General features: G+C 35.5%; 1 pseudogene; it reads right to left on the bottom strand.

The window, feature by feature from the left end:
• Nucleotides 1-10,009: 10,009 nt before the first annotated feature.
• On the bottom strand, nucleotides 10,010-10,482 carry LOC116877442 (annotated as a pseudogene).
• Nucleotides 10,483-17,035: the final 6,553 nt, after the last annotated feature.

Here is a 17,035-nt window from a genome sequence, read left to right as displayed (position 1 = left end):
CTTGCTATATTAATTAAAATGTGAAAATTTGGTTTATATTAAATTTGGTAATATTGATTTCAATTATGTTAAATATGTTAGTTATTTTATTATCTTTGGACACTTGTTTTTATGTTGCCCCTTTCCACTGGAACGAGAAGCCTCTAGCTCCAGAGACTGGCCCTTTTGCACTATATTGGACTACATTGCCTCCTTTTTTATAACAGATCACAAAATAACATACAATTCTGTTCTGTAAGGAACATAATGGGTGTCAGTCTTTCAAACATAGATACAATGAAGTGAGGAGTAGGAATGCTAAATATGAGAAAATGTAATCCCATTCAATTAACATTATATGGGGAAAAGAAGATAACTTCATATTTATTACGAACATAATTCATTATGAGTATCTAACAACCTATATGCAGTACAGAATTTATTACTAATGTATCAGATGCCTTTTAAGCCAGGAACATGTGAAAGAACGTAATTGTTGTATGTGTGTGTGTGTCTGTGTAATATATATAATATAACGAAGATCACATCATAGTGTATTTGGCCTCTCATGACATGAAAAAAGAGATTTTCATATTTAACAGCTTCATGGCATCCGCAGGAGGTTTAGTCACTGGTAGAAGTTAGAAACCAATTGATTTTTATGGAGTTGAACATTGTTTCTGTTTGGGGCATGTTGAGTGTTATAGATCTCTAAGACAACCAAAGAAGTTGAATACACGATTGAGTATACAGGCCTGTAGTACAGAAGAGAACTCTGGACTTAGATAAATAGTTCAGATTTTGATTGAAATAATAGCTGTGCCTGAGATAACCAAAGGAAAATACATATAGCACTGATCTGAAGCTGGTGGGTTTTATTTAGCCAATGTAATGTTTAAAAAATTGGCTAGCAAATTAGAAAAATCTGCCCAACTGGAGAATCTATGTTTTACCTTAAAGATAAGCTCTGTTAATTCTTTCTCCCCATGAGTGCCTTCACTCAATCATATTATCTGTGTATCTCCTAGTCACTTTGGTTCTCAAACCTTGTTTATGATGAAAGAGAAAAGTTAGCCTTCCGACTTAACATTGGGAAATCTCAATTGTGTGCATTTGATTTGTGGGATGTAATGTGCTTTAGAACAATCCCCATCAAAATATCTGTGATGAAAGACCAGGCCTCATTGTTTGTGTGTGTGTATAAATATATGCAGTAGTCTATCAGATCCATATTGAAATGAGAAAATGAATAAAAGATAATTATTTAAATTATGAAGTTATATGAGTAGATACAATGAGTATTTTCATTATAGAAATGGTACAAATACTGTTTTTTTAGTGAGGGCTCAAAGATATTTAAAAATAGTTGCAATATCATTAATAGAAACACTAGAACCGTAAAAGAATCCTGTACTTCTGTGGGGGAAAAAAAAACAACAACAAACCTTTGTAGTGTTAGATAAATTATTAAAAGAATACAAGTGAATGTGGTTTTTATAATATGTCCAACTGTGCTTTATACTGTCCCTTTGGCATTTTTGCTTGCAGTTTTGAAAATTACTGTTGAGTTATGTGATGGCATGATAAAAAGTAATGCAACTGTATATTGTTTATAAATATTTTAAGAAATAAATTCTTTTTTTTTTTTAAAGAAAGTAAGATGCAACATATTATAGACTCTGCTAAGAGCATGAAATCTGAGGCCAAATTGCCTGGGTTCAAATCCTATCTTTCAAAGACTTATTTGTGATCTTGAGCAAATTAATTAGTGTCTCTTTACCTTAATTTTCTCAATTTAAGAATAAAAGATTCATTATGAGAATTAATGAGTTAATACTTATAAATGAGTTATATTTGTATTGGTTACATGCACACTACCTAAAATTATTTTCTGAAGATTATGATTTTATAAAGTCCACTATTTTATAAATTCTAATAATTTATAAACTTATAAATTTTAATAACAAATAAATTTTCATAAGTTTTTAATAACATTTAATTTAATAAGTATAAATTTTATTAAAGCCCACTAATTTTAAAAGTTACCCACTATTGATTTTGAAAACTAGATTTTAATATTCACATTGTATGGGATTTTGGTTAAATCATACTCTTTCAACTATTGATTACAAAGAATGTATACCAAAACATAAATTATATCTGAATTCATCTGTTATCTCCAGCTCCAAACAAGGTGTCAGATAGATAATAGACAACTATATTTGTAGTTAATTTGCAAGACTTTCCTGAAGATATATTAGCATAGCAAGGTGGAAATGTGGGCTGAGACAGATAAATGATAGGATACCCACTTCTCTGGATTCTCAGTATTCTTTCTTTCCCTTCTACCCATGCTTAAAACAGTCATGACAGTAGCATCTTCTTCACTATGTGATGCAGGCATCTCTCATGAATCTAAAAATATCTGACCATCTTCCAACATGGATGTTTTAAAATATAGTGTATCAGTAGAAAATTTGAAGTATAGGAAGGCGAACCTATTGGGAGATTATTGCCATTGCAAAGATAGTTTATTATTCACAGTTCTGAAGCTGAAAAGGCATGCCACGCCTTAGGGGTGGGGTCACATGGGGAAGTCCCTGTGTTGATCTCGAGGCAGATGGAATGGGGAAAATGGGTCAAGAGGCATTACTATGATTTCTGTGAGAAGAAATGGGCAAGGCAGGGTAAGCAAGTTTAGAATTGGCTAGTTTCGGGCTCTGAGGCATAAAGTCTGTCCCGATTGTTAGGTAACTAGTCCTGGGGCGATTAAAGCAAGTTCAGTTACAGACAGTATAAAAGCCCAATAAGGAAAATAGTTGGGAGTGTGGACTCTGGGTTGGGCTGGTGTGTGTTTGATAAGTGCACCCCCAGGAGAATGACTCGTCCTGAGAAAGTGAGGCAGCACAATGGAGTTGGGAGGCCAAGACACCATGATAGAGGCATATTATCAGGTTGTCCAAAATAAGGCCTGTATGGCACATGCATGTAGGGCAGGTGTTAAAATATCCAGTTCACAGAAGCTAGAAACATGATTGATACATCTGGTTACACCAAAATCTTATCTCCTTATCTATTGTGTTCACATCCACATAAGGATATTCTGTAACCTTAAACTAAGTTGTAAAGGTAGCTGTCACTACTCATATGAACTATTAGGACAAGGGTGGAAGGTAAAAAGAAATAATGTGACCAACACCGTTGGCCAAAGGGATTAGTTCAAATTATTGCTGCAGTCTTCCTTTACTCATTTTACATCCCTTTTCCTCTACTGAGTCTTTCATTGTCAGAGGTCTTTAGTTGTTTGGGTTACTCAAACCGCATTCCTGAAGGCTTGATTTTCAATAGTTTTGCTATTATTGAGTTGGAGATAACTTCATTAACTTTTGTGTCTGGACATGGATGTAGTAAGAAGCATCCCAGAGGGTTTTCTGAATTCTAAACATAGTTCTACCTGCCCTTATGGTTATTTATTGATATGCCACAATGATAAATAATTTAAAGAATACCCATGAAATATGACATTGTGCTTCTTAAATATAAGAAGTTGCCACAAGAAAACTAGTTCCTCATAAAGGAGTTCTTTATAAATATATAAAACCATTTCTGACTAATAGAGTGACTAGAATGTTCTAATGACAATCAATAGGAAAAGAACAACAAAGCCAAAAGGGAAAGAACTGTCACTTTAAACATCATTCAATATACACCAAAAGAAATCTCACATTTAGAGAACAGCAAATGAATGAGGTCCTTTGGCTTTGAGGTGTAGTTGTGGTATTCTAGCTTTACTAATATTAGATCATGCTGACTCCAGAAAGCCAAGTAGGTCAGAAGACAAATAGCCTGAAAACACAGACACACACTCAATACCTAGAGATCTTCCTCATCCAGATCCACATATTCCACAGTGGATTTTTCAATAACTATTTTATCAAGTCATAGAGGTATATAGCTACTTGTAGAAATGAAAGAATTAGGTAATCAGGCGCTATGTCATAGTCTCTAAGTTCTGATTTCAAGTGTTTGTGTCTTTGAAGTTTTTGAAGGGAAGAAAAGAAATAGAGCCTTCTTATCTTCCCCAACAGTAAGCAGTGAAAATATACACATTTTTTTTCAAACTGCTCACAATATCAAATAACTTGGCAGCAAAGTTATTTTCTAGCATATGAATATGTACAGATTTTATAAGCTGTATGTATAGATTTTGTGAATTATTTTTTCTGAACTTTTTTTCAGTTTTATCATCTAGAGATCTGCCTCAGCAACTAATCAGGATAAAGACTGATAAGCATGCTCAGAAATGACAGTAATCAAAGAGAATGCCTTAGAAAACCCCACTACAATTATTATTACATAGCAGTAATTATGTAATTTTTACATAGCTACTGAGCATTGAAATGACATGCCAGGGACTAGGTATGATTTTTATATTGTTTAATTTTCATGGTAAGTTAATATTTTCGGGACCTTTTCAATAAAGAACTATGAGAAGGTGCCAAGATTATAGTTCTACAGAAAAATATTAACTATTTTAATATGTTTTTAGATCCTGATGTTAGTTTCAGTACCTGTGAATAGTGAAAAACATATTTCTGCCTCTGTGCATGTTAGTGCTTTGTGAATCCTAACCTTCTCAGGTAACACAGAAAATAAGGTGACTCAAACCTTCCACCCTCCCTGGGGTATGTTACCCAAGGAGTAGTGTAGCATTGTAACAGGGATACTAGTTATACAATGGTAAAAACTTCATACTGACTTCAAAGTCTTGAGTTTGTTCCATTGTAAACCTCTAAAAATGGGACAAAATTTTCCCCCCAACATTCGTTAAATGTTCAGTGGTCCCTTGGGGCTTACACATATCCTGAGAGGTATAGGAAGGCAACAACTATAGTAGTCAGGTGGGTGGGTACTAGGCAAGGTTCTGGCGAACTGGTATTCATCCCTCTTGCTGGACAGTAAAAGGTTTGACTTTTGAAAAGAACTGGACTTCTCGCTTTGAAGCAGGTGAAATGATAAACTGGCTGATAGCCAGGGTGTGAGGCTGAGAGATAATAGTTACCAGTAGGGTGTTCACTGAAGAGGACCTCTACCCAATTTAAATCCTGAGAACTCAAATAGTCAGTTAAAGTAATGCTTCTCTTGGTTTATGAAGCCAGCACTTTTTTAGGAAGTACCGTAACTACTCTGCCCTTTGGCAACTCCGCTAGCTTCAAATCTCCAGATTCTCAAACCCAAGCCATAAGTCATCACACATTATTTCCCTCTCATTTGCCATTTCATCTTTATATGTTTACAAAGGCCTCTATCCCCCCACCCCCATGGACTTTCAGACAGTAAGTGAAACTGATAATAGTAATCAACAAGTCAACCAAACAACCGAACAAACTTCTTTTTTCCCCCCTCAAACACAAGGTGTAGTCAGTTTCAAACACATGCTAAAGGTAAGGGAGATACATAGAAGTGCTACCATGAAAATCTGAATCATTTTATAGCAGCAAGAAAAAAATTTTAGGGTGCCTGGGTGGCTCAGTTGGTTAAGTGACTGCCTTCAGCCCAGGTTGTGATCCTGGGGTTCTGGAATCGAGTCCCACATTGAGCCCCCCTGCTCTGTGGGGAGCCTGCTTCTCTCTCTGCTTCTGTCTGCTACTTCCCCTGCCTGTGTTCTCTCTTTTTCTTTCAAATAAATAAAATCTTAAAAAAAAAAGAACGTATACTATTCTGTTATAATTGCCAATGCTGCACTGATTCAGTCATTCTAAACCTAATATCTCCACAGGTGGCTCCCAAATTCTTCTTGGGGAAGGAAAGGAAAGGACGTCAAGAAAAAACAGAGGGGAAGAGAAAAGATGTGGCAGGCATCTTTTGTGACTCAGATGTCACTGAGCAAAAGAGAGAACATTACATTACTCAAGGGTAACTGTTGAGCCAATTCCAGTGGCTCTTGAGGCCTTCTCATTCCCACAAACAATAGTATCCCATAGTTCATACTTAACAGGGGCATTAATGCAAAAATTAGCTATTTATCATAGAGTAAGTCATGCTATACTACTCCCTAATTTGTGTTTAACTTCACACATTTCTCAATAAAAAAATCCCATAACTTTTTCAAACTTAGTGCCTTGAACATGGTTAATAAATGAAATGTTACATGTGGCACAACATTTGAAAGAAATGGTTTATACTATTTTATTTTTTCATACATTACATTAAAATATATCAATGATAGAATCATTTCTATGTTACATTTGGTAGGCTTAAAATGTCCCCGTAAAAGATAATCATGATCTGATTTTTGGAACTTACTTATGTTACCTTACATGACTAATAATAGTAATAACAAAATAAAAAAGTTATTTGTAGCTATACTTAAGTTAAAGATCTTGATGTGGAGAGATTATCCTGGATTATCCCAGTGGACCCTAAATGCAATCTTATGTATCCCGATAAAAGGGTGTCAGGGGGAGATTTGACATGTATAGAGGAAATAGCAATGCTAAGATGGAGCAGAGATGGTTTTAGTGATAATTGGCCTTGAAGGTTAGAGTCATGTGGCCACAACTCAAGGTAGGACAAAAGCCACTAGAAGCTCGAAGGAGCAGGGAAGTAATTCTTCTCTGGAGCCTCCAAAGAGAAGGTGGCCTCACTGACTTTTGCCTTGATTTCAGCCCAGTGATGCTGACTTTGGATTTTTGGCCTCCAGAACTGTGAGAAAATATATTTCTGTTGTTTTAAGCCACCAGTTTGTGGTCACATGTCACAGCAGCCACAGGATAGGAATACATTGTGCAACTGCGTGTTTGGTAGATAAAAACACATTGAATTCAGTTCGTTCATTTCACCAGCTCTTACAATGAGCCTGATACCAGTCATTGAAATCGATTATGTTGGTAAGAATTAGTGAAAGCATGATTCAAGTTGTTAGGTGACTCACATTAGATTAGACAAATTTCCAGAAGAGGGCATGGGATCAAGACAATAGGTGAAGGAATCTACTTAACAAAGAAGGAAAGATTATTTCTTCAGACAAGAATAATAGGAAAGAAGGAAAGACAAATCATTAAGAATGGAAAGAGGGGCTTTGGGAGTTACCCTGCCTAGATACAAATCCTGCTTTTAACACTAATCTACTAACTTCTCTGAAAATATAAAAATGAGTGTACTCAGTATGCCTATGTTATAGAATTATTGATGTAATAACTTTATAATAATAACATAAAATAATGTGACTGGCTTTTAGTGTTTATTAAAAGTATTTATTAAAAGTTAGCAAGATTTTGAATAAAATTAAGGTCAATGTGATTGTTAAAAATGTTAGTATCAACAGGTATTCTTTTTAAAATTTGTATTTTTTACATTATTTATTTATTTATTATTTTTTTTAATTTAAATTTATTTTTTCAGTGTTCCAAGATTCATTGTTTATTATGTTCATTTAGCCAACATATAATACCTAGTTTTACTTGATATCTGGATTTTTAAATTAAAAAAAAATAAATTTATAGTTTAGATAGTTAACATACAGTGTACAATATTGGTTTCTGGAGTAGAATTCAGTAATTCCTCACTTACATAGAATGCCTAGTGTTCATCATAACAAGTGCCCTTCTTAATACCCATCACCCAGGTAGCCCATGCCCCATTCATCTCCCTCCATCACCCCTTACCTTGTCCTCTATAATAAGAGTCTCTAATGGCTTGTTTCCTTCTCTCCCATATTTCTTTTCCCCCATCCTATGTGTTCATCTGTTTTCTTTCTTAAATTCCACATATAAGTGAGATAATATGGCCTTTGTCTTTCTCTGATTGACTTAATTTTGCTTAGCATAATATACTCTAGCTCCATCCATGTTGCATATGGCAAGATTTCATTCTTTTTGATGGCTATATAATATTCCATTTCATATATTCATATATATATATACCAAATCTTCTTTATCCATTCATCAGTCAGTGGACATTTAGGCTCTCTCCATAGTTTGGCTATTGTTGATAATGCTTCTATAAACATCGGGTTGCATATATCCCTTAAAATCTGTATTTTTGTATCCTTTGGGTAAATACCCAGTGGCGCAATTGCTGGTCATGGGGTAGTTCTGTTTTTAAATTTTGAAGAACCTCCATACTGTTCTCCAGAGTGACTGCATCAGTTTACATTCCCACCAACAGTGCAAGAGGGTCCCCTTTCTCCACATCCTCACCAACACTTGTTATTTCTTATTCAACAGGTATTCTTTTGAATATTTTTTAAATTTTATTTATTTATTTGACAGAGATCAGAAGTAGGCAGAGAGGCAGGCAGAGAGAGGGGGAGAGCATGTTCCCCACTGAACAGAGAACCCAATGCGGGGCTCGATCCCAGGACCCTGAGATCATGACCCAAGCCGAAGACAGAGGCTTAACCCTCTGAGCCACCCAGGCGCCCCTTCAACAGGTATTCTTAATAAAATAAGAAACTAAAGCCAATTCTTTTGAAGATTAGAAGCATAAGGAAATTAAAGTTTAGTAAACAAGTAAAAGTACTCATTTGTGATGTGATATATATATATAGATCTGTATATATATTTATATATATAGATATATAAAGGTCAATAGTAAGTATTCTAGGCTTTGTGATTAATATGATCTCTATTGCAGCTACTTAGTTCTGCCACTATAGTATAAAAGCAGCAATAGACAATACATGGGCAAATGAGGATATCTATCTTCCAAAATGACTTAAAAAAAAAAAAAAAAAGGTGGTGGTGGGGGCAGGGTTGGGTACCGGGGTGGTTCAGTTGGTTAAGTGTCCAAGTCTGGCTTTTGGGTCAGGTTATGATCTCAGGGTTGAGAGATTAAGCTCTGCTTCAGGCTCCATGCTGGGTATGGAGCCTGCTTGGAATTCTCTTTCTCCCTTTCCCTCTGCCCCTCTTCTTCCACACCCCCCATGTAATATAAAATAAAACAAAACAAAATAAAAAATAAAATAAATAAAAATGGGTGGGGACTTGGATTTGATAACTCCTGACCTAGATAATTATGTGGTTTTGAGAAGACTTATAACCTTAATTATCCTCAACTTGAAGATTTATAAAATATGGAAAATGACATTTTCCTTGTACCGGTTACCTTTCTTGGTGACCAGGTCACCAAGTGTGTCAGTAACACTGGAACAAATTCCAAAACCATTTTGGACTAGTGAAACAGAAATTCCTGGGTGGTACTTGTAGTTCTGCTTATCTAAAACTCTTCATAGAGATCTGATGCAGCTAGTGCAACATTAGACCAACAGCTCACTGAAATGGTAACTAAAATATTTATTATGGAGCCTAACATAATATGAGCACTCAAAACTTAACAAGGCAAGCATGATTATACTGTGGAAAATAGACTAAAGAGCTATCAAGAAAGGATCTGAAGAAAAAATTAACAGAATGGCCATTTTAGGGGTCCATACGTGATAGAAGGCAAGAATGATAGTCCCTTTTATTTTGGTCAGGCCTGGAGATTAAAGGGCCAATTTAATGAATGTGCCCTGGGCATGTTTTAGCACAAGTTTAATAAGATTATTTTCTTTTTCTTCCTGTCTTGAGTATAGAGTTCCTTTCCTAGGAGCTTGGGGCATAATTTAGATTCAGAAACTTCAAATTCTCAGCAACCATTAATCTACTTTCAGTCTACATACAATGATTGGCCTTCTGTGATGGGCATCTTTAAATTAGCATAATTTGTTATGGGTTAATTCATGTTGTAGCAGGCATGAATACTTCACCCCCTAACCCTTACTGATTTAGGAATCATGATCTTAGTGTAGACATTTAAATCAGGACACAGTCACACATGTGAGCAAGTTTATCTTCAGTATTCGAGGCACAGTGCAGCTAAAATTAGTCACAAGGGTCAGTGATTACTTAGGTGTTGGTGGTTGTTTTGTTTTGCTTTTGAGGGAAAAAAAGCCTTTATCAATATATAGGTTACAGTGAAATAAATAGAGTGATAATTTTGGGGGGAATAAAAACTCGGGCAGGATCTCCGTGTCTCCACCCCAGCTCTAGCTTCCAGCCTCTGCCTCCATACTGGCCAGTTTGGACGATGAGGCCTTGGTGGGCATGCCCGGCCTCCTTGGGCCCTTGGGAACTCTGTCTTCCTGGCCAGGGGTTCAGGTACCACCTTAGATCTACCACCCCTGGGAGGGGCAGCGGCCTTGGCTTTGGGCCCCTCTTTGGCCACATGGGCAACCACATCTTTAGGGACGTGGTTTTCCTTATTTTTGGCTGGAGAAGCAGCACCATTCTTGCCCTTAGGGACTGTGGATTTTACACTCGGACTCCCAGCTTTTGTCTTCCTGTGGGCCTTATCACCTTGGCTCTTCCTTCTGCCTTTGACCTTTGACTTCCCACTGAGCCTGGTGGCACTCGGAGGGGCCCATGGGGCCTTGTCTGGCTGTTGGGAGGCCTTCCTGGCCTCACTCACTCTTGCCTCCTGGTCTCCTGGCCGCCTTTCTTGGGTAAGGTGGTAATTCATACTAGAGACTGATACCCATCTATTTCTTTAGCTTCAGGGTGGTGGTGGAGGACCATTGTGGTTTCATGTATTTTCATCATTTATATTCCTTCTAATAGTTTCCCATTTCTTCCCTCCCTCCCTTCTCTGAATATCATGGAATACACACTTAAATATATGGAGATCCATACCCTCTACTCAGTTTTAAAATTGTCTTAAAATCACTTTCTCATCTTACTTTCATACCTTTCTATCTTTAGAATCACCTGTATTATGAATCTACTGGTATCAGAATGTGTTCCTATTATACCATGAAATGAGGTTTTTACTCACTCTCCAAACTTATATTTTATGTCAACTGTGTGCCAAGTACTGAGTGAAATTTTGGGGATATCATGATGAATAAAATGTAATGCATAGTATTTGACCTCCTTAGAACCAGAGTTTTCCAAAGGAGATAATCATCTATATCTATATTTATATCTATATCTATATCTATGGAGATATATGTATCTCCATATAATTTTAACAGTATGATAATCACCATAATAAACTACTGACCATAACATGGTTGCTGGAAGAAGAGAATGACAGAAGATGTTCTAAAATTAGATAAAGGTGGTAGTGGATGGCTATGAACATATTAGAAAACCACTGAATTGTGTACTTTAAAAGGATGAATTGTTCAATATACAAATTATATCTCAATGAAGCAGATATAAAAAATTGGAGGAAAAGAGTTTGGTGAATGATCAGACAATAGAACAACTAATTAAAATCAGGAATCTTTGAGAAATAGATAGCATGTAGCATCCAAATTTATATATATCTCCTCATTAGTTTATGGTGCCCTTTACATTTTAAAGAAACTCTTAAAAAATACATCATATTTCACAGAACAACATGTCAAAAGCCCTATGTTCCCATCACCATAATAATAAAAAAAAACTACTAGCAATTTGTCCTATTTGATTCAAGACTTTTAATATGTAAAAGAAAGAAAATATTTTGCATAAATGTAAATTCCTTTTCAACCAATAGCCTGGATCTATATTTCTATTTTGTCAGAAAAGCCACCAATGATTAACATTAATATTTTCAAACTGCCAGTTAAGGTGCATGCATTGCAAAGTATAAAAATAAAATGCTCATTTAAAAGATGTGAGAATTATATTAATAAAAGTGTTGCTATCAATCTATATTAGGAGAGGCAATGACAGCCCTAAAAAAACAAAACAAAACAAAACAAAACTATTTCTCTGAGTGCAAGTAGTTTAGTAAGATGTTTAAATTCTTCAGTAACATGAATAAGGAGAAACTTGACAATAACATTGGGAAGTTAACAAATATTCAATTTTTCTTGCATTCGCTTCCAGATATCTTAATGTATTAGTTTGAAGTAAAGAAGGAAAGCCTGTAGGAAAAAAATGAACTAGAAGAATGAGTTAACTGAATTATATCATTCTGAATAACTGAATTAATCAAAATAAATAATAGTGTTTTGTTTTAATAGAACAATAGTTTTGAAACGTAAGAGCAGGAACTATAACTTGTTTCTAAAACTCAAATTCATTTTAATTTTGAGTTCCCATCTTTCCAGGCAGGTGACCAACATAACCCAATCATTTGTAAATATCTCCTACTTTCTTTATAAGCTAGAGTCAGTCAAAATATTGGTATTTTAGTGGTCCAGAATAAGGACCTCATATGGATCATGTGACTCTCCATGAAAAAACTGTATTTTATAAAATGGAAATTAATATGCATTTTAAACACTTCACTGCATAACCTCAGGTGTTCAGGGTTATTGGACAGGTTAGTGTCAAAGTTCAGAAAGAAATGTCAAAGAGTTGAACATGGGCAAAGACCATCTATGCAAGAATAATGTTTGAAATGGGATCATTGTCAACATAAATGCTCACCTGTTTGAGGCCCATGTTTCAAGTGGCCACAAAGGAAATATCACAAGACTATCTGCGGTTCTGTCTGGTTTTATAACGTGTCATTTCTTTTCGAACTCTTTGACTTACTGGCATTGTGAAACTCCATATCACCCAGGTGACCGCAGGGAAGCATGGCTCGGTTTCTCACACTCTCTTTCACTTGCCCTCTGCTCCCATCCCACATCCCTACTTGTGGCATAGCTTCCTTGTCTTCCCCAACCCAGACTACGGGAACATTTTCCTAATCCAAGGCTGAACCTACACTTGCTATGCCTGCTCACAGCAATAGATCGATCAATCGGTCTAGTATAGCTATCCTTCCCTTAACGCAAATGCCTCCTCCTAGATACAAGTTTTGGCTTTCAGGAATAAAAAGCAGGAAGAGCCACAGTTTCTTTTTGATTCTTTTTTTTTTTTAATTTTATTTATTTATTGACAGAGAGATAGGGAGCACAAGTAGTCAGGGCAGCAAGCAGAGGGAGAGGGAGAAGCAGACTCTGCTAAGCAGGGAGCCTGATGTGGGACTCCCAGGACCGTGGAATCATGACCCAAGCCAAAGGCAGCTGCTTAACTGACTGAGCCACCCAGGCGCCCCAAATTCTTTTTGACTCTTATATCAACTAAATTCTTGAATTGGGAAAAGAAAAATTGCCAATATTATATACCATTAAGTAATATGATATGGATAGAAATAAATAATAGATTAATGTCTCAAAATACTATCTGCAATAGGCTAAGGTATGTGAATGAAAACACTTTAGACATGTAATAGGCTATTCTCAGTTTTTATAAATAGTGAGCCTTTGAGAATTCATTTAAGAAAATGAATGTATAAGGAAGAGACTTACATGTTTAATGGAAGATTTCAGTTTCTAAAGAACTTAAACTCTTCTAATATTCATAATTGGGTTTTAACATCCAGGGTCTTTGAATTTGTATTTTATGCAGTACCTCTGTACTGTCTTAGAAAATATTAAAATATAAACATTAAATATAATTTAAAAATATTTTTAAAAACAACTTACTTTTGTTCTTTCAGTTAACTTGAAATTTAATAGATTAAACAAACTAGTTCAATGTTTAAGGAAGTGTATTTTGGTGATTTTGTAAAGGATTAATCAGAGAAGCACAAGATTTTTGCGTGGAGATGATGTTGATGATTTTGATGAGTTCTTAACATATTTCCTTAAATAAATCATCAAGACAGATTTAAATGCCAGATTTCTTTTTTTAAAAAGATTCTGTTTGTTTTTAGCTCAGAGATATAGAGAACTAAAAAGAGGATCGTTCTCATCCATACAACATTGACAAACCTGGGACAAACTGCACATTAATTCTTTTCTCGAACCCATCACAGTTAGGTTGTCCTGCAATTAAGTAACCTGAAACCTTAGGAAAGAGAGCCACCTGCAGCAACAAAACAACCCAAACCGGGTCCCTCTCATTTGCTTACTTGGAATGGATAAGAAACACAGATTAGATTATTTTAACAAATTGCTAAAGACTGATATGGATTAAACTAGTGTGGGAAGCCCATTGGAGCAGGAAGATATGAGGAGTTCACAAACTTTTTCAGACCTTCTCTCCGTGAACCTGACCATATTACAGAAAAACAAAACAAAAAAACAACAACCAAAAAAAAAAAAAAAAACCCACAAACAAACAAAACAAAACAAAACAAAAACCCAGGGAGAACCCCAGAAAGCTCTTCTCCTAGTATGGTTGAGGAAGTAGATAAGCATCAGCTTCTGAAATTTTGTCCAGATCCCATCTCCTCTATCTCCCATTCAAAATGAAATATTTAGTCTTCAGAGAGAAAACAATAAATCTGTTGCTTTAAGGCAGTGGTGGAGACTCATTGCAGCTGATGGAAGGGAAGAAATTTTACCCGTTCTAAACAGTATCTTCCAAAAATAGAAGGGAAGCAAACAATCCTCAACTTCCTCAAAAATCAGCATTTCCTTAATACCAATGCCAGACAGAACGATTTAAAGAAAACATCAGACTCATATGGCTTATAAAAATAAATACAAAAAAAATCACCAAAATGTTAACATATTAAATTCAGCAACATATACAAGGGATAATACATCACCACCAAGTAGGATTCACCCCAGGAATACAAAACTGGTTCAAAATTCAGGAATCAATGTAATTCTTCGTATGAATAGACTAAAAAAGAAATGTCGTATGATCAGCTCAATTAAGAAAGAAAAGGCCATTTTGGAAAAAAAAAAAAAAAGTCATTCATAACAAATAGTCTTAGCAAACAATGAATTGGAAAGAATGGCCCTAACATAAATAATACACTTTTCCCCTAAGTTCAGGAAGAAGGCAAGAATGTCTACTCTCACCATTGTTATCCAATATCATACTGGAAGTTAAAGCCAATGCAATGAGGCAAAAACTAAAAGGCATAAAATACATACAGTTTGTAAAGGAAAAAATTAAAAGTGAATCTGTTCACGGAATACCTTTTTTGCTATATAGAAAAACCCAAGGAATCAACCGGAGCTAATGCATTTAATATGTTTACTTAGGATGTAAGGTCCAGCTACAAATAAATAATATAGCCATAGTCCTAAACAGACCCTAATAACAGGTTTTGGAAGTCTAGGCTATCCAGTACCCCCTATGGCTTTTTTTTTTTTCTTTTTCTTTTTCTTTTTTTTCTTTTCTTTTTTTTTCCTTTTTTTCTTTTTTTTTCTTTTTTCTTTTTTTTTTCTTTTTTTTCTTTTTATTAAGTTCTTTGTGTGTGTTCCTTTTTTCCATAGGAACTTTATTATTAATATTTTTTTGTTCCAGAAAATACAAAGAATAGCTTGTTGACTATTGTATTGTCGTTGTATTATGTATAAAATACATTAATCAGTGAAGCATTGGATTTTTGCATATATATATATATTCAAAGAAGTACATTAACTAGACATATCTTTATGTCTTTATGATGTTGAGTAAACTTATCTATGAATGAGAGATGGCTTTCCATCTGTTTGAATATATTCATAGGTCTTTCAGTAGTGTGTTTTTTCCTCAGATAAACGTGGCTCATTTAAAAAAATTAGGTATATATTTTTATTGCTCATTTATTTTTTTTTTAAGATTTTATTTATTTATCAGAGGGAGAGAGCACAAGCAGGGGGAATGGTAGGCAGAGGGAGAAGCAGGGTCCCATGTGACTTGATCCCAGGACCCTGGGATCATGATCTGAGCCAAAGGCAGATTCTCAATTGACTGAGCTGCCCAGACACCCCTTTATTGTTCTTTTAAATGGATTTCCTGTTTCAGTATATCTTGTAACTAGTTGTGTATATGAAGGAAGTAGACTGGGCGGAAGAAGCTGCAGTGTGACGCAGGCCTGATCAAGCCTCATCCTACCTGGCAGGGAGCTCTGTAGCAAGGATCACCTATGGTATGCCCTCAGGAGAGGTGATTCTCTGCAACTGAGGCAGATCCTGAAGGTGATGAGAAGGATAGCCTGTCTTACCAGTTCACTTTCCAGAGCTAGGTAGGCCACAAGTCTGTGAAAAGGGATTTGAGCAGGGCATCTCTCTACCACAGCTGGGAATTGTTATTTGAAGCTCAGTGAGAAAGCTGAGAACAGGAGAGCATTCAGGGGAACATTTAAGCCAACAAGCAGAGACAGGAGAGTCTGAAAAATGGAGTGCGAAGATTAGAAATCAAGGCAAGTTGGGTGCCTGAGTGGCTCAGTCAGTTAAATGTCTGTCTTTGGCTCAAGTTATGACCTCAGGTTCTGGGATCAAGCCTCACAATGGGCTCTCTGCTTAGCTGGGTGCCTGCTTCTCCCTCTGCCTCTGCTCCTTCCCCTGCTTGTGCTGTCTTGTGTGCATTCTCTCTCTCAAATAAATGAAATAAAATAAAATAATTGAGGTAAGTTTTGGAGCTTTGTCAAAAATCAAAGGATTCATGCTAAAGATTAAGAAATGTGGATTTATTTGGCAAATGATTCATCTTGAAAGTTTTAGCTGTGCATAAAAATTTCATTAAAAAATTTCAATAAAAAAATTTCGTTAAAAATAATGAAAAAGAAAGTTGGAATGGATTGTGGGTTGGAGTAAGAAAAGTTGTTTTCAAGTGTATTTTCAAGAAAATTGAGTATATTAAAATACTAGGAAAAGGGTCTAGAAAAAAGAATAAGTTAAATATGTAAAGGGAAAGGGAGCTAATTGATAATAAGAAATCTTCAAAGAGCCCCAGGCCATGTATGGAATAATTATTTTTTGAGAAGATTAGGGATATTTTATCCAGTGTGACAGGATAGAAAAGAAATGATTAGTGTTTGTGAAGTTTGTGGTATTTGTGGCAATAGCTTTGTGAAGTGTTTGTGTGCTAAGAAGTCCAAGTCATTTACTGAATGTGAGAAAGAAATTGGAGGTTAAGTTCAAAGAACTTGGGGAAGCCCGACTCTGGGAGTTGTGAAGATTGGGGAAAAAATCCAACAAGGCAAATACCAAGATTTCTGGGTGCATTGAAAAGCCACTTAGGTTGGAACCACAAAGTATAATAACATCAGTCAAGAGCCGTGCTGTTCCATATAGTAACCAGTAGCTATATGTCTATTAAATTAAAAATTAAAACAATTGAAAGTATAATTCAGTTCCTTAGATGTA

The sequence above is a fragment of the Lontra canadensis genome, unplaced genomic scaffold, assembly GCF_010015895.1.
Source record: "Lontra canadensis isolate GAN:19392208 unplaced genomic scaffold, GSC_riverotter_1.0 scaffold52, whole genome shotgun sequence".
Lineage (NCBI taxonomy): Eukaryota > Metazoa > Chordata > Mammalia > Carnivora > Mustelidae > Lontra > Lontra canadensis.
The sequence above is the reverse complement of the archived record's forward strand: the minus strand, read 5'-3'. Positions and strand labels throughout refer to the sequence as shown.